Source organism: Chionomys nivalis, chromosome 14 (assembly GCF_950005125.1).
Source record: "Chionomys nivalis chromosome 14, mChiNiv1.1, whole genome shotgun sequence".
In the NCBI taxonomy this organism is placed as follows: Eukaryota; Metazoa; Chordata; class Mammalia; order Rodentia; family Cricetidae; genus Chionomys; species Chionomys nivalis.
Window position 1 is genome coordinate 48552619 of NC_080099.1, and position 24008 is coordinate 48576626.

The following is a 24008-nucleotide window of genomic DNA, read 5'->3' on the forward strand; positions in this document are numbered from 1 at the left end:
AAATGAATCAAGAAGCAAGAGAAAAAGACCCAGATGTGGGAGAAAGAGCTTGTGGAGAGAAGGGTGGGTTGATTCGGATGGATGGAGATAACTGTGGGAGGGATGAGAGTATTCAGAGTGTGCTATATACATCGTCAGAGAACACATTTAGTAGTCATGAAAACAACACGATGGACCACCACTGCTTAGCCCAAGAGAACTGGGGAATAGACACCAAACACCTGTCTGTCCTAAAGTAGAGCCTAAACCCACCACCATGGCCATGGGTTGAGAAAATACTTCCTCTTCTCTACCTACTGTGTCTGAGTTCTAGGTCTGCTTGGCATTTCCCCTTTACAGAGAAGTCGTTTCTCAAAGCACTCTAGGCTTCGGCTTCATTATTATTCCTTTCCCATCCTTTTTCTTTTGAAAATTCTTATTTTGGTTTTCTTGATGTTAAGATTTTTTTTTTCTGTCAGATTCCAGGGCTTAGAGCAGAAATAGACACAATCTCATGTTCTCAGGACACCATCTTGACCTCGTCTCCACTGAGTTTATTGTTGAAACTTTTATGAGAATTGAACCATAAAATTATGCATAAAGCATTTTATAAATGTTTCCCAAATGTTCTTGATTTTTTTAAAAATCTTTACATTGGACTAGTACTTCTGAAATACAAGGCATTTTCAAGTGAATTATCCATTAGTGTTAACTGTTCTTTGCCTTTTTTTTTTTATAAATGATAGTGTCATATGCCAATGAGGAGCATAAAATACAAGTAAAACATTTAAGGTATCTATACCATATTCATGTTTACTTTGCAAAAAATGGGGGAAAGGTGCCTTTCACTTTAACACTGATGGCAAGCTGAGTTAGGATGGGTTGAAGGAGGAAGAGACTGGATTCTGCAAAATGATTTCTGCTGCAATCTAAGCGTCAGCTGGTGAGACCCAGGATTAGAATGCAAACAGCACGGGGAATAAGGTAGAAATGAAGGAAATAGTTCAAAGAAACACACGGCAGGTGTAGGTGAAATGTTGACAGTGACCATGGAGACACCAAGGTTTTCAGTGTCTTCTGAAGGAGATGCGCAGAAGGGGGTAGCATCTTCTGTGTTCACAAGAAAGGTGTTCTTTCCCTGAGTGTCCTTCTCTTCCCTAGCGCCTTCAATCAGCTGTGACAGCGCAGAATCTAGTGTAAGGTGACTTCATCTTGGGCCACACTCAGGAAACTTCATTCCTGGATTCCTAGAAGGATTTCGTTACAGCCTAGTTTTCCCCTTCAACGTGGTTGTGCAACTTTGGTGTAATAGGATCATACGTAAGTCTCCAGAGTAATTTGCCTGTCTTGAAAATTAGCACAAACACCCGAAAGCTGAAAGAAAGTTGTGTGGTCCTATGAAGTCAAACTGATGAGGAGTAAGAATGTCACCAGCATGTTCACTGTGGCCCGTGTATTGCTCCTCACTTATTGGGCTCGTCACATTCACTGTCCCAAGAATCCACACTGTGATAGTCAGTAGTAGAATGACCTGATTAGAAAAGCCTGCTCAGATAGTTGCCTGTGTGCTGGCAGATATTTTTGGACTTCTCAGTAAGGTTCCTGGAATCATTCTGTTTTCAGCGTGGCCTGGTTTGACCTCCTCTTTCAGACGGGGGGGGGGGGGGGGGAATAAGTAACTACAGGTGAGGAAGGTGAAGAGCGAGGTGAGCCAGCAGGGGGCAAGGCTGTGCCTGGCTCTGGATCCCTATGGATCCCTGTGCCTATTAGCATTGCCCTTTTAAAGGCTGCCCTCTGCCTCCACTCCTTGTACCTTGTGGCAAGTTTCTGGCTTTGATTTCCTAATTTATACAGAGATGCAATGGAGCTCAGCCGCCCTGACACACTCACCCCTGACTGAAATGTTGCTTTTTACCTTGGCATCTTTTTTTTTTTTTTTCCTTTTGAAAGTAACATCTTTCCAAGCCTTTTGCTGTTTTCCTCCTGTGGATAGATATTTCGCTGCACACTTAAATTGTGCCTGGGATTTTTTTTTTAAAGGTAATTAGAGCTAGTGCCTGGCTACTGTCGTGAGTGCCAGCAGCCAAAGACAGCTATCTTAGTTTAGAATGACTCCTTGTGTTGAAGGTTTCCAAGTGGCTTGCTATCTGAACTGTGATCAGAAGTACTAGGAATAACTTTCAGTGATCACCTTCTCAGTCTCAGCCATTCACACTCAATGTCACCTTGTGTGACTCTGGGAGTCGGCTGTCAGGGACTCATGGGAGGGAAAATCTATCCACAGAGGTGGGAAGCGGAGGAGAAAGGAACCAAGGAGTCCTTTCTCCACTCAAGTTTTCAAAACTGTTTTCATTTTAATGCAATATTTTAATTAATTTGCTAAGAATTTCACGTGAACAATGTATTTTGATCATATTTACCCCTACTCCACTCCTTAACCTTTCCCATACCCCACCTAAGCCTTCCCAGACCCCACTAACCCTTCCCAGACCCCACTAACCCTTCCCAGACCCCACCTAACCCTTCCCATCTTCATGTCCTCTTTCTTCTCTTAAAAAAAAAATACTCCCCAAAGCCCAATTTGTGCTGCCCAAATGCTCATCCCCTAAAGCAATGCCAATGTATCAGAGGGCTACATCGTTAAAGAAAAAAGTATCTCTCTCTCCCCAGAAGCCATCACTTGGCTATATCTCCACAGCTGGGGATGGTGGCTTGTGAGTCTCCCCCACTTCATGCTGCGCACCGACTGCCTTGAGTGTGTGCAGGCCACCACAGCTGCTGGGGGTTCCCGAGTGCAATATCCTGTCGTATCCAGAAGATGCTGTTCACTCCAGTCCTGTAGCCCTTACAGACTTTCTGCTCCCTCTTCAAAAATGGTCCCTGAGCCTTGGAGTAAGGGCTCACAATAGAGATGTCTCATTTTGTGTCTGAGTAGTCTACAGACACCCCCCCCACACGCTTTGATCAGCTGTGTGCTTCTGTGTCCACCTTCATCTACATAGAAAGAAACTTCCCCAATGAGGTATGAGAGCTAATCTATGGGTAGACAGGCATGAGCAGAGGATGATTTGATACCATGTCCATTTGGTAAAATGATAGTGGTAGGTTCATGGTTGGGTTTTTGATTTATCGTTTATATGTAGTTCTTTGCTTCAGCTTTCTTGATGGGGAATGGGAACGAAGGTGAGAATTTTAGTAAGAATCCCTGTGGCATGGAAATGCTCTGTGTCCTCCTGGTGATAGTGGATGTGCTACAAATACATATCTTAATTGAACATGAAAAGGCATTTTGTAATAACAATGGCAGAAGCTTGTCTGGAGAGATCAGATAGTTTAAGCTTTTTAACTTGCATTTGGGGTAATATATTTGACTGGCTTATGCCCATTTTCCATATATAGAAAAGGAACGACTTGACTTTCAAAATTGCAATCACCCCTTCTAGCTCTCAATGCCTTGTGAATGTTTTTTATTTTGTATTCTTCTATTTTATATTTCTATTTCTCCACGGTGAGAGTTTTCTTGCTCCTCCAGGCAAAATATGGATACAGATGTTCCTAGGATGTATAAAATGAAGCTCTCCTAACTGACCCAGGTGTTCTGAACTTGGTGGGAGGGAACTCGGCTATATAGCAGAGACAGGATGTTAAGGAAGAAAGATCTTTCTGTGGGAAGAGGAGGGAGAGCAGAAGTAAGAGGCAGTGATAAGGAATTCCTTTGTCCTGAAAACAATAATTTTGTCATCAATTAGATATTTTATTTTATTTATTTATTTATTTGGTTTTTCGAGACAGGGTTTCTCTGTAGCTTTGGAGCCTGTCCTGGAACTCCCTTTGTAGACCAGGCTGGCTTCGAACTCACAGAGATCCGCCTGACTCTGCCTCCTGAGTGCTGGGATTAAAGGCGTGCGCCACCACCGCCCGGCTTAGTCAGATATTTTATTACTCTGTTTCCAGTATTCTTATTCCTGGTGGAGACCAGAGTAAGAATTAAACACCAGCTATATTCAAGAAGCTGTGTGGTACAAGAACATCTACTGGGAATGTTCCACCTTCTACTCAGGACTGAGTTATATGGCACTAACACTAAGGCGAGTAGTTCAGAGGCAGGAGAGTTATTGTGTGTGCTGGAGAGCCAATTTGGCTCCTCACTCTGCTCTCTTGCCTGTGATGTGTGCCACTTGGGAACACAGTAAAGCCAGTTCTATACAGCAAGAGTTACATATGGGAATGGCAAACACTGGGTCATGACTTCTACACTTCCTGTCCTCACACTCCGCCCCACTTTCCCAGGGGAACATTCACACCAGCTACCACTTGTGAAATGAATACATAAGCTTTCAATTTTGCAGAAATTTCCTACTACAGCTGTGTTTTGCTATGATGCAGTAAAATTTAGCTAGCATATTTCCTTCCATAAACTAAAATCTGAGGCAAAATGACAAAGAGAGTAAATTGAAGCATAAAGAAAAAAGCAAGTTAAGTTAAGGAATAGTGAAAAAAAGCCATGTAAAATCAAGAAACACTGAAGCTTATATAAAATTCAGTATAGAATAGGTCACCACTCCATGTTGAAAATCTGAGTGATTAGTAGACCTTATATCATCTGTCACAAAGAAGCTGGAAAGAGATGAACATTGAGCTTAAGTGGTTCATTCAGTGTCACCAAACCCACGAGAGTTGTGCTAACTTAAATGGCGCAATACAAAGTTGGACTTATTTGAGGACCAATGGGTCTTGCCTGGTGGTCAACTGTTTAAGAGGAAGTTAAATGGGATTAAATGAAGGCTGGTGATCGTCCCAGCCTTTGCTCTTAACCACCAATTATGCTGATTCAGACTAAAGTACAAAGCAGCTTCCTGAGAAGGAACTGATGCTTCATAAGCTTCAGCACATGGGCTGTGTCATAAGGCACTGTCTGTTTGTGTCACCTAAGCAGGTCATTAATCTCTCTGGTTAGCAGTGTTCTTTCTCTTATAAAAAAATTTGCCTAAAAGAACCCATTTAGTATAATTATGACCCCTTGAAAACAGCTAGGCTTTGAGACACTTGCCTATATAGGACTCCCAGATTCTTCCCTTTGGCTCCCATCCTTTGGTGGCAGGGAAGCAGGACCAGGAGTCTGAGAGTCTCTCAAGTTGGTTTCAGTGTTAACTAATCCTAACACATTTTTATGTCTGTTCAATTCTGAGGTTCTATCCAGTAACAGAGGAAAGTTACATCCTGCAGCTACCAAGTTCTTTCAACTTCCTTTTCCCCTCCAGGTTGTCTTTGATGTTTGTTCGTTTCCCCCATTCGATATGCATGAAAGCATTTTTGGGAGCTTGCCTTTGTGCTGTTTACCCTGGTCCTGCAACCCCTAGGGATGGTCTTACACCTGGGATCAGGATAGAAGTATTTTCCTTTGTAAATATTAATGAGATCCGTCTCTTCCAAGAATGTCTTCCCATTCCCTGCAGCTTCTTAGATGTTGTAGTGTACACTAGGTTGTTTACACTCGCCAAGACTGTTGCACAAACAGACCCTGGTGGCCTGTCACCCAGGGCCCCGCTGGCTTCACATCACAGAGCAACACAGAAGTGTGAGGAAAATGAGCCCAGCAGGCATTTAACCTCTGGGTCTGGAAAAATCCTGACTCAGAGGGGAACTTGGGGGTGGAACTCTGAGCTTCTTTGGTAGGACAATTTGAAGCTCAACCAGAAGCCAGTGAAGTATTGATCAAAAAGTGTATTTCAATAACCCTCAGAACAACTTACCATGAGGAAACACTGTACTGTTATTCTGCACTGATGGAAGCTGAGCATGCTTGGTCAAGGCATTCCTTGACCAAGGTCCCAGAACTAGTAAGCACTGGCATGCATTTTGTCCTCAGACCTTGTGCTTTGAACCATTGTTGTGCATGACTCTGTGAACATGTACTCTATACAGGTATGCAATTTGGCATGGACACTGCCTGGAACAATTTGGTAACACCTATTAAAATAAACACCAATTAACTAACTCAGTAATTCCACTTATTAGTATCTACCTTAGAAAAATGCACCCACCTATTTGCCACAGGGTATTAGTTTTTTATCATTGTTTGTATCAGTGAAAAAAAATGCAGTGACTTGAACAGCATCTGTAAGGATATGGATGAGTAAACACCAGGTTTCACATGGTAGAGTAAGTTATACCTACTACACGGAGAGAGAAACAAATGGTATAACACCACTTATGAAAAAAAAAACCACCTGCCTATTTTCTCTGGATCTATACAAGTCTGAAAAACTCTGGAAGAACACACAGAATAATGACAGCAGTTATTTTTGGTAGAGGGCAGAGGCGACGATAATAGGGGTGTGAATCAGAAAGGCTCTGTCCTTATCTGCAAAGTGTTAATTATGTCGACTATTTTATTATTCATGCTCATACTCATTTATGCAAATGGAAATAGAAATTGAGAGATGGATAGACAAAAATTAATTGAATAAAATTTTTTTTCATTAAATTTTAGCCCTAAAGGAACCCCTCAATAGGAATTTGAAGTCAGCTGGACAATCCCAGTACTCCGGAGCCAAAAGTAGGTGGATCTTTGAGTTTGAGCCTAGCCTGGTTTACAAAGTGCATTTTCAGACAGCCAGGAGTATACAGAGAAATCCCCTTTCAAAAAACAAAACAAAACAGTTAACTAACAAACAAACAAATAAACAACAACCCCAAACCAAACAACAACTAAAAAGAATTTGAAATCTTAAGATAGGTCTCAAGGAGCCTTAGAAGTTTCGTAGTCAAACCTGCTGGGCTCTGACTCCCCAGATGCACTCATATTCCTCAGCAGGAGCTGCTTACCTCAGGGCTCACTGCAAGATACTGCCTACCAGAACCAGGGAGAGGCTGGAGTGCGCTGGGTGGGCTTGGCATATGAGCTTTAACAGCCCTTGGCATGAAGAATCGCTGAACTCCCTCCACCCTGCTTCGGCATTAATTAGTCTATCTGAATTTTCACAGGCTTTGTGATATGTCTCTGGCATACATAGTCAGCATGAAAGATAGTGTTTCTACATTTGAAACTACACTTTTTTTGTTGTTTATTTGTTTTGAGTTACTGTATTGTTTGGAGTTTTGCTTTTAATTCTTTGATTATCGAGGAGAGGAGTATGGGGATCCCACATGGCTTTCAACCTGTATAGCATCCCCAGAGCTGTGAGATCCAAACAGTTTGTTTCCTGTGTGACTTTCTCAAGGGCACTGAATATGTACTATTTAATTGGCTGTTGCATGTCTCCAGTTCCCTGGTAAACAGCAGACACAGCCATGAAAAGAGAAAGAGCATCAGTGGCTAAGTCACGGGGAAGGAGAGTAGCCCAGGAGAGAAGAGCAGCTTGCATGACATCTCAGAGAGATGCAGAGGAAGGCGCGTACAAGCTCATAGTAATCATAAAATTCACAAGTCTGTCCAGGGAGCAAATACCCCTTGTTGCCTTTTCCCTCCCTCCTTCCTTCATACTCCAGTTTAGGCTAAATTATCTTGACTTGTTTTTAAGAAAAAAAAAATCCTTGATTCTTATTTGCATAGGAAGAACAAGCAGTAAATGACTTACTGAAGGATTGTTTCTGTTCAAAGATTTTTTTAAAATTTAATTTTGTGTAATGGACTATTTTAAAAGTGGTTTTGGGTTTACAGGAAACTACAGTGTGAAGCTTAGAGTCCCCACATATAAGACTCCTCCCCCCAAAATTCTGCTGTCTGTGGTTCCTTGTTTTAGTGTGATCCCTTTGATATAACTGATGAGTTACTATTGCTAATTATTATAACTCAAGCCTATGGTTTACCTTAGAGGTCACTGTCTACAATGCACAGCCTATGGGTTTGGATGAGTTCATACCCAGTATCCACCATTACAGTATTGCAGGGAAGAGTTTCTCTGCCCTAAACATCAGCTCACTCCTGCTTCCCCAACCCCGATTCCTGGGAAGCACATCTTTCTGGTCTTCTTTTCTCAGAGTGTCAAATAGTATCATATTTAATATTATGATTTTAAAAATTAGGTTTCTTGAGGTAACAACTGATTTTGGTATCTAAAGTCTGTGAATTTTAGCAAATGTTTCCCAAGGAGATCCATCACATGCTGTGATAGTTAAAACTGACTGGATGCTGGGTGGGCTTTAGCCACAGTGTAGAAACCAACCTTGGGGCTGTCTGTGAAGGAGTACTTGCTCAGGTTAACTGAAGTGGGAAGATCCACCTTGAGTGTGTGTGGAACCACTGCATGGACTGGAGTCCCTGACTGAGAACAAAAGAGAAAGCAAGCTGAGTGCAAGCGTTGGGTTTTCTCTGCTTCAGGAGTGTGGATGTCATGTGACCAGCCACCTGTTACTCTTGCCACCATGCCTTTCTACCATTACGGACTGAATGACCTGGAACTGTTAACCACAATGAATCTTTCCTTCCTTCAGTTTCTCTTGTTGGCTATTTTGTCACAGCAGAGACGATTATGTAGTTTTTGTAATGATGACTCGAGGTTCAGAGAGGTGCATCAGCTTTTTTGAAGTACAGAGTGACCAATATTTAAGTGTTCTGATTCTGAAGCCCAAGATCTTAATATTTGGTTTAACTATTTCTTTTTTTTTGTTTTGTTGTTGTTGTTGTTGTTTTGTTTTTCAAGACAGGGTTTCTCTGTGTAGTTTGGTGCCTGTCCTGAATCTAGCTCTTGTAAACAAGGCTGGCCTTGAACTCATAGAGATCTGTCTGCCTCTGCCTCCCCAGTTCTGGGATTAAAGACGTGTGCCACCACCACCCAGCAAGAATTTATTTTTATTTATTATGTCTGCATGTATGCATGTAGACCAGAAGAGGGCCCCAGATCTCATTACAGATGGTTGTGAACCACCATGTAGGTGCTGGAAATTGAACTCAGGGCCTCTGGAAGAGCAGCCAGTGCTCTTAATCACTGGGCCACCTGTTCAGCCTGGTTGAACTATTTCTTTCTTTTTTTTTTTTTCTGGATTTTTCGAGACAGGGTTTCTCCGTAGCTTTTGGTTCCTGTCCTGGAACTAGCTCTTGCAGACCAGGCTGGACTCGAACTCACAGAGATCTGCCTGCCTCTGCCTCCCGAGTGCTGGGATTAAAGGCATGTGCCACCACTGCTCGGCCTGGTTGAACTATTTCAATGTCTTATTTATACATTCAAAGCTCAGGATATTGAGTCACAGAACACATTATCTAAGAAACAGCTCTGGATTTACTTGTAAAATATATATGCTCCTCCCAAAACTGAAATGCCCTTTTTAGTCATTGATGGGCTACAACTGGAACCCAGGACTCCAAACTTGAAATACTTTGAAAGATAAGGTATGCATTCCAGGTATGGTAGTATGAGCCCAGGCACAGAGGCAGAGCAGAGTGCCGTCGGCCTCAATGAAAAGAGTTAGAACTTAGACCCGACGAACAGAGAGTTCTTTACTGTAGTGACCCAGAGGCCAATGGTGTCTACCGACATTTTCGTGTATCAGCTACTGCAGTGATGGCCACCTATCTCTCTAGTATCTCACATCATCTTCCAGACAGGAAGCAACATTATTCTTACATGGGACTATTGAAGTTTCAGAGAAAGGCTGGACATAAGAGAAGAAGGGAGGGCCAGAGCAGTTAGTTTCCACAAGACTCTAGGGCTCACAGATGAGGAAGAAACATGACACAACCTTAGAGAGAAAATAGGCCTGCGGAGCTGAGTTTGGTGGGAAAGGGAAGGTGGGGACAAGTCTATCTCAGGACATGAGTTGGCGTATTGTCTGGTTTCGGGTCAACTTGATACAAGCTAGAGTCATCAGAAAGGAAGGAGCCTCAGTTGAAGAAATGCCTCCCCAAATTGCTTTTTGGTCATGGTGTTTCGTGGCAGGAATAGAAAGCCTAAGACAGTCGGAAATGATGGTTAGAGCCATAAAGGGAAGCTTGCTGCACACATTTGAAGACACGAGTCTAGATAAAGAGCAGGGCACAATGTAAAATTGGAAACCTCCTGCACCGAGTAAAGTCATGACGCTGCCAAAGGCAGCAATGTAGAGCAGAGTCTTGAGTCAGACCAACAAGCCGTGGTAGAATATGAAGAGATCAAGGAAGTAACACAAGGAGCAGTAGCTAGAGAGGAAAACTGAAGATGACAGATGGTCAATAAATTAGAGATGGATGGAGAGACAGAAGATGGATAGTACATGGGTGATGGATAATAGATATATAGATAGATGATAGACTATATACAGAGAGAGGGTTAGATGACAAATAGGTAAATATATACAAGCTACAGACAGGTAGGGGACTTGTCATGAGGAACAAAGGCAGACAGCTATTGAAATAGTATCTAGCCGTCAAATGACTTGAATGTGTGTTATTTAAGACACCAGTACAGATGCCGTGAGCACAATGGCTATGTGCTACAGTGTGGGGTAGATAGAGTGAGTCCCAGCCACTCCAACCTTCTGGGCTCCCTCCCTAACACTGGACTTTCTCCTTATCAGTTAAGTTAGTTCCTTTTGTTTTGGAATGCATTACTATTCAAGTCTGTAGAAAGGGACACAAGAGGAATGGGGAAAGCTTGAAGTTGCACACATTGCGTAACTATATCTAGCTTCAAGGGGATATGAGAAATGCGTATTGCAGCTGGTTCTGTGCCCAGATGAATTCCATCTCTGAAGTGTGTAAGAAGGGGAGCATGGGCAGTGGGGAACAATAGCAGCTCTTGGGATCGATGAAAAGAGCTGCCAGCACTCACGAGACCCTCGAGTTTTGCCAATTATTGGCTTTTATAGGAACCTGTTGAACGTTCATTCCTGCTTTTCTTCTTGCTTCTTCTAATTCACTGTCCACTCTGCAAGCGGAATGAAGTTTCTAAATTGCTCTTCCTCTGCTTAAAATGGCTGTTGCCTCCATGATTAGAACCCTCTCTGCCTGTAAGATTTGCCTCTTGCTTCTGTCCCTCACATAGCCACACCCTATGTTTCTACCTTGTCCAGGTTTTTTCAGCTAATTGGAACGTGGTAGCTTTCTCTTGTACATCTGAGCTATTGGATTCTCTGTGCCTTGCCCCCACCTCCTTTTGGTGTGCTTCCCCCACTTTGTTTGGATTCCTCCTGTTTTCCTTCAGATGGCATCTCCTGTCCACCATGGTGCTTTCCATATCTTTTCATATCTTTCTATGTTTACGTATTCCAGAAACATCTTGCATTCCACATACTACTGAGTAGCTGGCCTCGCTTTGTTCCTCCCAAACTATAATTCTTTGAAGCAAAGGATGCTGGGCCAGGGCAGAGAAGGGATCCAAGTGCTAATGAATGACAGAAAAGTCTAACATGAAGGAGTAAAGGACTCTGTACTATTGTCTCGGGCCCCTTGGTTGCCTAATGACAGGCTCTTTGAAGTAAATGGCAGAGCAAATGAGTTATTTTGACAGGAAATGTTAAGTGTGGCATTTATCTCGGATTCTGAAACAGTACTGGGTGCTGTGATGCTAAATCTTGGCCTTAGTTAGAGTGTTTTTAGCAATCCACGTTTCAAGAAAAGGAAAATTGCCTATTGTAAAGGAAGTATTCACAACCCATTATTTAGCAGGGCTGTAAGAGCTTATTTGTTCATTACCATGGCAACCAACAGAGCAACACTGTGCTGTAGTATAGTTGTCTAGACAGCACCAAATTCATCAGCACCCCCTCTTTTGTGTGCCTGATTTTAAACAGGCAGGTGTATGTCCAAGGTGCTACTAAGAGAGAAGATTATTCTCTTCGTATGGCCAAATGAGCGAAGAGGCATCCTGTGAGCATCTAGATGGCTAGCATCAAAATCTGCACTAATTTGAAAGCATTGGTGTTAGCCTGTGCTTTTCTCTTTTAATAAAGAAATAAAAAATTAGGAAAACATGAGTATGGCCTGCCAACTGTGTCTAAATATAGTTGACATGAGAGAAAGAGCTAAGTTTTAAATTTTATATCAAGCTGTGTTCTGATCAGACTCTTCTTGTCGCTGGTGCATGGACAAAACACCCGAAAGATACTTAATCCTGTAAACCAGACATGTATTCAATTGAAGGACTACCGTGTTGTTTTCAATGCAGGAATTTGGGTATAACCAAATCGTCAGTGTCTAGTAAATTCAGTCCTGCTGAAAAGCAGGGTACTTCATTGCTGAGGCAAAGCACTGCCTGGGACTTTCTTGGTCTTAAGTCTCTGGCAATGCAGTAAATCCATTAGTAACAGTCCTCCAAGAATATTCTAAAATGGTCACATGCACATGTCCCGTTGGAATTGACACAGCCATTTTAGTTGACCAGTTGAGCTCCGAGCTGAGCGGCCTGGATATGAATAGAAACTGGTAACTGTGTATGCAGTTTATTCTAATTTGCCGCTGAATAACTGGAGTCAAACAGGGACATTTGGCTTAAGCCTCACATTCATGAAGGCCATCAAATTTAGAAATCTGACCTTGTCTTCAAGCGAGTATATACAAATAGGGACTGGCTGAGAAGATTGGAACCAAATGGCATTGAACTCAGCTCTGTTATTGCGCTTTGAAGGACGTTGTAAGTTAGTATAGTCTACAAATACCATTGCTATTGCATGGAGACTGTAATTTTTAACACATTTACTTATGTATGTAAAAGTATTAATTTGTTAAATAGCTAACATGTTTCAATCCCGGTTAAGTTTTTGTGAGGTGCTGTTTGGAGGTGGGGTCTTCCAGAGGTGAGTGCATGTAAACCAGATCATGAGAGTGAAGCCCCCTGGATAGTATTGGTTTTCTTATAGAACAGGAAGAAGCATGGGGCCTTTCTCTCTGCATGCACTATAGAAACGGCAGGTGAGGACACAGGGAAGAAGACTCCTACAGTAGCCCTGCCATGCTGGCATCCTGACATCATCAGCCTGGTCTCTAACTGTGAGGAAACAATGTATGATGTTTATGATGCTAGTTGATATAACTCTGTAATAGTCTGAACTAAGGGAACAAATATGAGAAAACCTCATGTCTTCATTAAAAATATGTGTTGGAAATATGATGGAATGGGGCAGGCTTAGGTCTTTCTCCAAACTATCACGCCTCTGGGTCAAGCAGCACCTTTCTGGGCCCCTTAAATCTTGTTATTGATTTTACGACATCTGTTGGATGATTAATAGCACCATAATTTAATTCATGCATGCACAAATGGTTGATGAACCTGAACAAAGTAAACAAATTTTGACTTCTAATCAAATTCTCTTAAATCATACACAAAGGGCTGTTAGATGTGCTTAGTTAAGCTAGCAGAAGAAATCTTACAGAGAAGGCAAACCCAGGCAAAATATAGATTTTAGTGTTATGTCATTGAATTGTAAAGCTAGGGAATCATGTATTGCTTGCTCAGGAAAACTAGGGGCACAGTAAACTTAAACTGATAGACTGTGGCTATTTTTAAAGAACCAAATGCCAAGGAGTGACATTTTCAAGATGGCAGAATAGAGTTTTCCATGCTCTCCTCTCACAGAAACCTCAGTGAGAGCAACCATCCACTCATAAAGACACATTTATGAAAGTGAAGGAATTTAGGAAGGAGATTAGAAGGCTGACGAAGAGAAGAAACAGAAACGTGCTGGAGGTGCCCTAATGGCTGAGTCACTCCTCCTCCAAGGCCACAGCCTGTGGTCTGCAGAGAGATATCTGCAAAAAAGAGACTAGAGGATAAAAGAAAACAGTGAGAAGAGTGGAAGGAGAAGGGGAGAAAGGAGAGGGTGTAGGGATTACAGGGCTAAACACACCCATGCTGTAGACCCAGGTTTGATTCCTAGCACCCACATGGAAGTCCACAACTGTCTGTAATTCCAATTTCAGGGGATTTGACACCCTCACACAGACATACACACAGGCAAAACACTAATGCACGCAAAACAAAAGAAAAGCGAATAAACCTTATTTTTTTAAAAAAAAAATAAAAAGAACTAGCAACCTTAAACTATTTCATAAAGCAGGAAAGGAAAGAATTTGATACATTTTATAAGGTCATTTGATACCCCAATAGCTAATAATAGACATACATATGTAAACAGATGTGTGTATGGGCACAGTATAAAACAAAGAGAACAAGAAAGGTTCAATATACAGGGATGAGGAAGGACTGAATGCAAGTAGCAGACACAAGTTACAAAAGAAGATACAAAGTAATTGTTTTTCTAGTTCCAATTCTGTAATGCGTTTTTTGTTTTGCATGATGGATAAGTGCATAAAATATATTCGGACCTGAAAGTATAAAATTTGATGGGAAGACTTTGGGACTGGTTAATTTTGGGTGTGTGGTGTCTTTATTTATTTGCAAGTTTTCTATAATAAATTTTTTCAAGTGGGTAAGAGAAAAACAACAATTATGAGCTAATCACTTTGATGAACATGAGAGCAAATATTCTCAGTAAAATACTTGCAAACCAAATCCATGCACATCAAAAGAACCTTCACCACGAACAAGTTGCCTTTATTTCAGCAATGCAATATACATAAATCAGTACATTTATCATTTCACATAAATGAACTCAAGGACAGATATTGTGCATTTATCTGAATAGATGCAGAGATGGTCACTGACAAAGACAAACGACCTTCATGATAAACACTCAGAATAAGCCAGGTGTGTAATAAATGAATCTCAACATAATAAAGGTGTATGTGACAAGTGTCTAATGAATATCAAACCGAATAGAGGAAGTCTGGGAGCATTCCCTCTACAATATTTGGAATAAGACAAAGGGGTTCACTTTCTATACTCATTCGCTGTGTTCCTTAAAGTCTTATCTAGAGCAATAAGACTGAAATCTCAATAATAAAAGGATACTGTGATGGTAAATAATTGATTTTCAATTGATAGGATCTAGAATCACCTACGAGGCGAGCCTCTGAGACACCTGTAAAGAATTAACTAGATGGCATCAACTTCTGGGCACGCCTGTGAAGGATCATCTAGACTAGGTTAGTCCTGACTGAATACAAAGGGAAAGGTGAACTGAGTATTCATCACTTTTCACTTTCCGACCATCACAGGTGTGACCAGCTTGCCTCATGCTCCTGTTACCAGGATTTCTTCACTGTGATGGACCACATCCTCTTTAATATAAACTAAAACTGACCATCCTCCCTTGAGTTGCTTTTCGACACCTATTCTGTCACACAACTTGTCACAGTATAGAGAAAGGTAACTCATATTGGTACAAACTATAAAGGAAGAGGTCGTATTATCTCCATTTTTCAGACAATCTAATGAAAAATGTAAAAGGCCTTAAGACTCTACTGGAACACACTTAAAATTGACAAATACTTTCAGTATGATAATGTCCGGAAGCAAACTTCTGAGCCAATATTTTATTTCAGAGGTAAGTGTAAGAGACACATTGGTCACCTCCACCACATTCACCTCCTCCTCCTTCTCCTCCTCCTCCTCCTTCTTCTTTTTCTTCTTCTTCTCCTCTTCCTCCTCCTCCTTCCTCTTCTTTCCTCCCCTTCCACTTCTCCCCCTTCCTCTTCCTTCCTTCTTCCTCCTTGCCCTTCTCTACTTTTTTGACTATGTTCTTTTTTTTTTTTATTCTTTTTTAATTAAAATTTCCACCTGCTCCCCGTTTCCCATTTCCCTCCCCTCCTCCCAAATATTGCCCCCTCCCCCCACTTCCCTCCCCCTATCCCCACTCCTCTTTTCCTCCCCCCACACCATTCCCCCTCCCTCTTGATACTGAAGAGCAGTCCAAATTCTCTGCCCTGCGGGAAGACGAAGGTCTTCTGTCTACTTCCAGGAAGGTGAGCATCTAAACAGGCTAAGCTCCCACAAAGCCGGTTCATGTATTAGGATCGAAACCTAGTGCCATTGTCCTTGGCTTCTCATCTGCCTTCATTGTCCGCCATGCTCAGAGAGTCCGGAATCAACCCATGCTTATTCAGTCCCAGACCAGCTGGCCTTGGTGGGCTCCCAATAAATCAGTTCCACTGTCACAGTGGGTGGGTGCATCCCTCGTGGTCCTGATTTTTTGCTCATGTTCTCCCTCCTTCTGCTCCTCATTTGGACCTTAAGAGCTCAGACCGTTGCTCCAAATTGAGACTCTGTCTCTACCTCGATCCATCGCCAGATGAAGGTTCTAAGGAGATATGCAAGATATTCATCAGTATAGGATAGGGTCATTTCAGGTTCCCTCTCCTTAGTTGCCCAAGGTACCAGCTGGGGACATATTCCTGGACACCTGCGAACCCCTCAAGAGTCAAGTCTCTTGCCAACCCTAAGATGGCTCCCTTAGATAGGGTATATACTTCGCTGCTCCCGTATCAATCCTTCCTATATCCCAACCATCCCAATCCCCCGAGCTCCTCCCATCCTCCCCTTCTCATGTTTCTCATCCCATTTCCCCTTTGCCCCATGCCACCTCACCTGCAAGTTCCCAGTTTTTGCCCTGCAATCTTGTCTACTTCCCCCTCTCCATGCGGATAAAGTGAACCCAAAGAAAATCATATTGACTATGTTCTTAAACTCACATATAAGACAAGAAACAGAATAAACAACAGAAATAGCTGTGATGGTTTTTTAAATCAAAAACAAGAAAGAAACAGAAAGCATGCAAGCAAATACTTCTGATAATGCTAGTAGATCATGGAGCTGGATTGTACAGTGTATCCCTAGTAAAGACTGGAAAAACAAATCCCATTCCTCAAATGACATCATTCTTTTACAAACAGAGTAAAGATTTGGTTAGCAATGAGAATGAAATGGTGTTATTAGTAGTTATCAGATAGGCAATCAATAGTGTGCACCATTTTCATACTTACAAAATGGAGTTCATAGTACCTATCAACAACTCTCATGAAGTTCTGAGTCTCATGAAGTTCAGGAAGGACAAATATTTGAAAGATGGTTGTAGAATGCCATGTACTAGTTTGCAGCTAGAACGTGCCCCAAAGATCCACATGACAAATCTTGGTCAGTCTGCTGCTGTTAGTAGATGTAGAGACTTTTACAGAAAGGATCTAACAGAGCGAGCATTTGAGAAATGGCTGCATGGCTTTAAAAGACATTGTGGACTGTGGTGGCTTGAAAGGAAATGGCCCCCAAAGGGAGTGCCACTATTAGGAGGTGTGGCCTTGTTGGAGTGGGTGTGGCCTTGTTGGAGGACATGTGTCACTGTGGAGGTGGGCTTTGAGGTCTCATATGTGCTCAAGTCATACCCAGTGTCTCAATTCCCTTCCTGTTGCTTGCAAGTCAAGATGTAAGACATGTGGCTACTTGTCCAGCACCATGTCTGCCTGCACACCACCATGTGGCACCATGATGATGAAGAACTGAGCCTCTGAAAATGTAAACCACCCCAATTAAATGTTTTCTTTTAAAAGAGTTGCTGTGCTCATGGTGTCTCTTTACAGCAACAGAAACCCTAACTGAGATAGGGACACTAGCATCCTTCCTCTTTCTCTTTTGCATGGCCATGAGGTAAGTGACTATGCCTCACCATGTGCTCACTGCCACCATGCACCGCCCTTCCATGGACCCAAAGCAGTTGGACCAACTGACCGTGATCTGATCTGAAAAACTGGAATGGAACTCTGACTCTCTGTGAGAGCAGCTAGTGCCTGTAACTGCTGAGCCATCTCTGCAGTCCCAGATCCTTTAATTTTTATAAACTGATTATCTTGGGTACCTGTTACAGAGATAGAAAGAAGCCTGCCACATCTTACAAGCTGTTGTGCTTATAATATGACAATATAACTCAATACTGTACTAAACCACAGTTGGTATAAAAATACATAGTTTTAGAGTAGTGAAATTTACCTTTGCTTCTGAGAGAGAACCTTCACTGATATGATATACTGAAAGACTCAGATTCTTCTCCTTTTGGAATGCATAGGACTGTTGCCATAGCGATAGCAGTAACCATAACAGTAGGTCACCAACACTTCATTACAGTTTCATGACAGGAAGAGAAGAAGAATATCTTGTCATTTTAGTTGTATGGGAGAATTTCGGTAAGAACATGCTGTGACTTGGCCCGGATCTGTACTCCTAAGAAAACACTGAGAAAGCCAAACTGTCCGTTTTATAGCTTATTTCAAAGAGCCAGTGTTCCGAGGCATGGCGTCCTCATGTGTCATGTGGAAATATGGGCTGGGTGGGAAAAATTCACACACTGAATCATCTATGTCACCACCTAAGATTCTTGCCATTGTCTTCCACACACTGGAAACAGAAGGTTGTCTGGTGCCCAGCTAGCCAGAACTGTAGAATCTCTTAAATTTTTAAGAGTCAATTTATCCTGCAGTAATGTGCTGAATGCTACTTTTAAACTTTGTTAAGTATTGCTTAGCAAGCTAGAGACTATTCCATTTGTGAGAGTGGGTGCTGAGGGCCTCGTTATCTTACTGAAGGGTTACGGTATCATGTGTATTCAGTCAATGGACATAAACCAGAGACATTATCACACATCACTCAGAAACATTCCAGAAGGTATCTCTTTAAAAAGATACTTTCCTTGAATGCTGCGCCAGCTGTCCAAGACAGGATGCAAGCACCCACATAACAATCCAGGTGTGATCCCTCTCAGGCCTGTAATCCCAGCACTGAGGGAGCCAGAGACAGGAGGCTTGCAGGCTGCCAGCAGAGATAAAATTCAGCTCGCAGAGAGGCCGTGCTGTACAGGAACAAAGTGTGGAGAATTGCAGAGGACACTCAATGCTCTCCTTCAATGACTACCACACACACACACACACACACACACACACACACACACCCCACACACTTATATAAAAACTCCAATAATTTCCTATCTATGTTCTTTAGAGTTTGCTTTTCTTTGATGCCATGAACCATACAGCAATGTTTCAACCAGTGAAGAGTATGGAATGTATGTATAATAATGGTCCAATGGGATTAGAATGAAACAGAAAAGATTCCTTTCACCTGGAACCAGCATAGCCATCGCAGGGCTCAGTGCAACGCATCACTCACCTGTCTGGGGTACTGCTACTATAAATAAACAAGTTGTACAGCCGGTTACGTAAAAGTTCAGCATGTGCAATATGGAAGAAAGGAGCATGTTTCTGGTTTATTAGGCTGTAATTTTTTATCATTATTTTATAATATATTCCTTTTATTTTTTCTTGTAACTGATGTATCAATTCAATCATGACAAAATTTAAACCATAAATCCATATAATAAATTAGTTCTGTTACCTGGTGCAAGCAAGTATTTCTGTGAAGCCTTTAGAAACAGAGGACAGCAAAGACATGTTCATAGAAGATGCAGAGCATGTGGGAGGTGCTGGGTGGCATCAGATCACTTGCTCCAGTGAACAGGTGCAGGGACCGCCTTAACTCCGAGTGTCTTCCGGGAGAGGAAACAGTACTCACACCCTGAAGAACTTCTGGCAACAGGAACACGTCTACTGGGGAATTAAATGATCTATGGATGCTTATTGTAAAACAAGGGGCCACTTATGCCAGCAGCAGCCTTGCACAAATGTTTGCTAGACTCCTTGACTGCACGAAGAGATCACGTGACGTGATTGACCTATGTCGTTAGTGCTTGGGTAAATACACCCCACGATGATGAAACACCCCACATGGCGTGTCTCAGAATGTATCCCTGCTGTTGTCTGAAGCATGACTGAAACCCAGTTGACTGCAAACGTGTGTTATACAGGACATTATGCATGTCGATGACTTAATTGATGAGGTTGCAAGGGTAGAAAGTTTGAAATTTTGTAAGGCAGGCTTGCCAACTGGAAACTCTCAGGCAGGGGATATCATTAAGGTCGTGAGTCACAATTTCCTCTCCTCAAAGAAAAGTCATTTTGTGCTTTAGTCTTTTCTACCGGCTGAATGGGAGTCACTCACACTGTCAAATACCTACTTTCTTTCAAGTTGTTATTGTAAATTTTAACCTACCTCTAATGCACCTCCACATCAGTGTTAGTATTTTGTTGAGTAAGGAGGAAAGAAACCTTGCAGAGCTGTCAATATGCAAACAATTACTTTATAGCTTAGCTTAGTCCTCTATCTTGGGTGGTTAAAAGGTAGCTGGAATTGAGCAATTAAAACACTGCTTGTCTAAACTGAAGTGTGCTGGAAGGACAAAAATCTGTGCCAAATCCATGTTATATGACAAATAAGATGAATATAAAAGATCTCATTAATATTTTATAATGATTACATGTTAAAGTGATAGTGTTTAGGTAGGTTACATAAATTCTAATTACTGAAATATTTTCACTGTTTCTACTCACTTTGCTTTCATTTTACTTACATGTGAACACTAAAAATTTTAAATATAAATATATGATACAGGTTACTCTTTAATGTTCTCTTTCTAGCCTCTATATATTTTGTAACCTAGAAACTGGACTCTATAAGATGAACTAGAGCTAAATTTCCCTGGTGGGCTTATGTTATAGATGGTATTCTACACTTCTTTATACAGTAACAAGCATTACCTGGGCTACTGTTAGCAGTTGTTTAGAGTGCAGCCATTAGCTTGAAGGATAGTCTTTTAATTTCTTTTTTGATCAAATTACATTTTTGGTCCTTTAGTCAGGCAGCACTTCATATCATGTTATGTTGTTGCTTTGCTATGGTTTCTCATCAATAATTTATCTAATAATTTTAATAGTAAGTTCTAATAATTAGCATAAGTTATTTCCTAAATCAAGTTAGTCAGCTTGCTTGAAGGATCCCTTGTCTCTACCTGCTGGACTATACCTGGAGTTTAGATTAGTTCTAGGGATATAAACTCCGGTACTTACCCTTTGTGTGACAGGCACTTCATCTGCTGAGCCATTTTCCTAGTCCCACTAAGAGCCATTTTACTAGCGTTTGAAAGACAAACCATAGGTCAGGCAAGCTATAAATACTGGCAGCTGCCAGGATGAAAGAGCTGGAGAAGACAGCACCAAAGTCATGCTTCTGAGTTGGGAGCAGCGATGGGTTCTGCGAGCTAAAAGCAATAAGAAGGCTCAACGTCAGGGCAAACATTCTTGGGATTCCTGCTGGTATTCAAAGAGGAGAGAGAAAGGGGAAAGAATGTTAACATGGGGAAGTGGGCAGACTTGGCAATGATCTGGAAGCAACTGCCTCAGGAGAGGGAATTCTAGTGTGAGTGAGAACATTATCCCGTTACAGGGATGATTATCCTCTCTTTCGCCTTAGCATGTCTTCAGGCCTGTCTGAGAGCCACTCTTCTAACCAGGAGATTGACAAGCCGGGTTGCTAGAACTCTTATGGGAGAGTCAATAATCTGTGATGTTCTAATGTTTGGGGCAGAGCAGAGGGCCGTGTTACCAGCCAAAAGTAGAACTCAAAATCCAACAGAAAACTAACTCTTAGCAAAGTTATCTTAATCTGCTCTAGACCTTTCCGTTTGTTTGTTTAGGCGTGGTTGGATTCAAAGGCAAATCTAGGTCTTACTCCTTTCTCTGAGTTTCTTACCTCCAAAGATTGATTTGGGAGCTGAGAAAGGTGCCTTGTTCACAGGAGAATTGCCAAGTTCTGCAAATGAAAGCATATGACACCCCCTTTCAATACATCCACAGAAAATCTGTGTCCTCCACTCGGTCACCAGGTATTTGTAGGCTATGATACATCAACCTTGTGACAGAGAGAAATTGTTAGGTGTGGTAATACACAACCACTACTGACACCTGGTGGGACAGTGACGGTGTAGGATACTGTGACCCTTCCCAGAGGCCCTGGAAGGTACAAGAGCATCTCTTGCCTGTTCCTCTCGTTTTTCCTTTAATGCTGGTTTCTCTTTGAAATGTTTTGTCTCCCATCTAATTCAATAAATACAACTATAATAAATAAATAAATAAATAAATAAAATACAACTAGTTTTGAAGTACAGGGCCAAAGAAAATTAAAACAAAAACAAAGTGCAACAACAACAACATTAACACAAACAACTTTGTGCTAATGCTTCCATATTTATTTTGCTGAAAATATCTCAGGAGACATTTGCCACTTTGTATCTCAGTGTCTGCTCTTTTCTACCTCTGAGATTTTGCTAATATGTTCCTTTTACACAGAGTAAACACTCTCACCAGGATTTACAAAATAACCAGACATAAATATTTATCTCTTTCTTGTCTATATTTCATGTCTACGGTTCTATGACACTTATTTTATAAACACACATTTAGTATCTGTTACCAGAGTTTATTCTCTTTTATCTGAACTAGATTGCATGTATTTTGAAGGGAGAATCACTACATGGCTCATAATTTTTGTTTTTTAAAAATATTTTTATCAATTCTTTGAGAATGTCATATAATATATTCTGAATATTTTCACACCCTCCCCCATTTCTCTCATAACTACCCTTTCCACTTAATTTTGAGTTCTTTTATTTTTTTCCCTCCCATGGAACTCAATGCGTACTACCCAACTAGTCCTAAGAGAGGGGTCTTCTCTAGTTTGTGATCAACCTACCAGGGGTTGGTTTAAAGAAAACTGACTATCACTCTTCCAGCAGATATCAAATATTAAAAGCTCCTCAGCTAGAGGTGAATGTCATGCTCACCTTCCGGCTCCATGATGAGATTTTGTCTCCTTGAGTTTGCGGGGTCTTGTGTACACAGTCACAATCACTGTGAGTTCATCTGTGCAGCTGCCCTATTCTGTTCAGAAAATTCTGTTTCCTAGATGTCATGCAGCACCTCTGACCCTGACAGTCTTTCGGTCTCCTCTCCCAAGACTCTTGAGCATTGGTGGAAGACATAGGATTATGTATGTCCCGCTTAGGGTGGAACACTCCACATTCCGCACACTGACTAGCGGAGAATGGGTTGCCTTCTTTGGAGTTGTTGATCACTTTATTTTTTCACTCAATAAATATTTTGGAGTGAAACCACAAGACACAACAGGAAAAGTAAACATAAAATGCCCACTACCCAGATCCCAAGAATCATCCTTATCTCTTCCTCATCATATAGGTTCATGATGTCTCAGTTCCTGGCTTCTCTCTCTTCTCTTAAAACTTATTTCCATCAGTATCTTTTTCATCTGTCCCTTGTATGTATTTCTACAGGAACTACATCCAGTCTCAGCCAAGGTTTTCTTTGAACCTTCTAGTCTAAAAATAATCTCCTCTGAATTTCCCTGGGACCCTGATGCACAGTGAGTTCATTCTGTCGTGTCTAGCATGTCTGCACTGGCTCTTTCCACTCAGGTTCCAATGTCCTGGCCCTTTAAACACTCCACTCTTTGCTCTGGAATATTGCTACTTGCAATAGCTCATCTCTTATTAGACCATCCCAAAGCTGTGCTCCAGCACGCTGAAGTGTCATCCCTTGGCTCCCTTCTCTCTGTTTCAGGTGGTCTTTCCATTTTTTTGTTCTTAAAGAAAATTTAGGTTTTTGCGTGCGTTCTTCATGCCTCAGCTCAAGCATTCAAGGCTCTGTGCAGTCTTGTAAGCCTCTTACAGAGGAGGACTCACTCTCTCCCCTTTATAATTTCATCTTGAATCCAGTTGTATATTTGCTGGAAACTCTGCCTTACCTTAGTTATAAGGTCCTTACTAGCAGCTGTGGGTACTTGTACTGGCTGCTTATGGTCGGAGGTGCTAAACACTGGAACTGAATGCATGAGATAAATCATTTCTCTACCTATAACCAGTGCACTGAGCTCAGGAAAAGAATCCCATGATCAGTCTCGCCAGTGTGCTCCTTCTGCAGCCAGCCCTGGAAAGGGCAGCATGACCTTGGCAAGGTTGTGTCATGTATTAAATAGGAAATCAGCTAACTTTCCTATTTGTATAGTACTCCGGCCAAAGGAAAGAAGCCTGTGTGTGGTGAGGGCAGCAAATGAAAAGGCCTTCTGTGAAAGGAATGTTCCTCTCTCTCATCTCATTCAGAGGTGGCGCCTCCTTGGAACGAAACACTCGGCAGAGGAGGGTTAAAGCAGATCTCGCCCACATGGGCAAAGACAAGGACTCTGTCATGGAAATCTTTATCTAATGTCTGAACCTTCTGCTAAACTGAGCTGGAAAAGCAATAAATGCATAATCGCTCATCTCGGTTA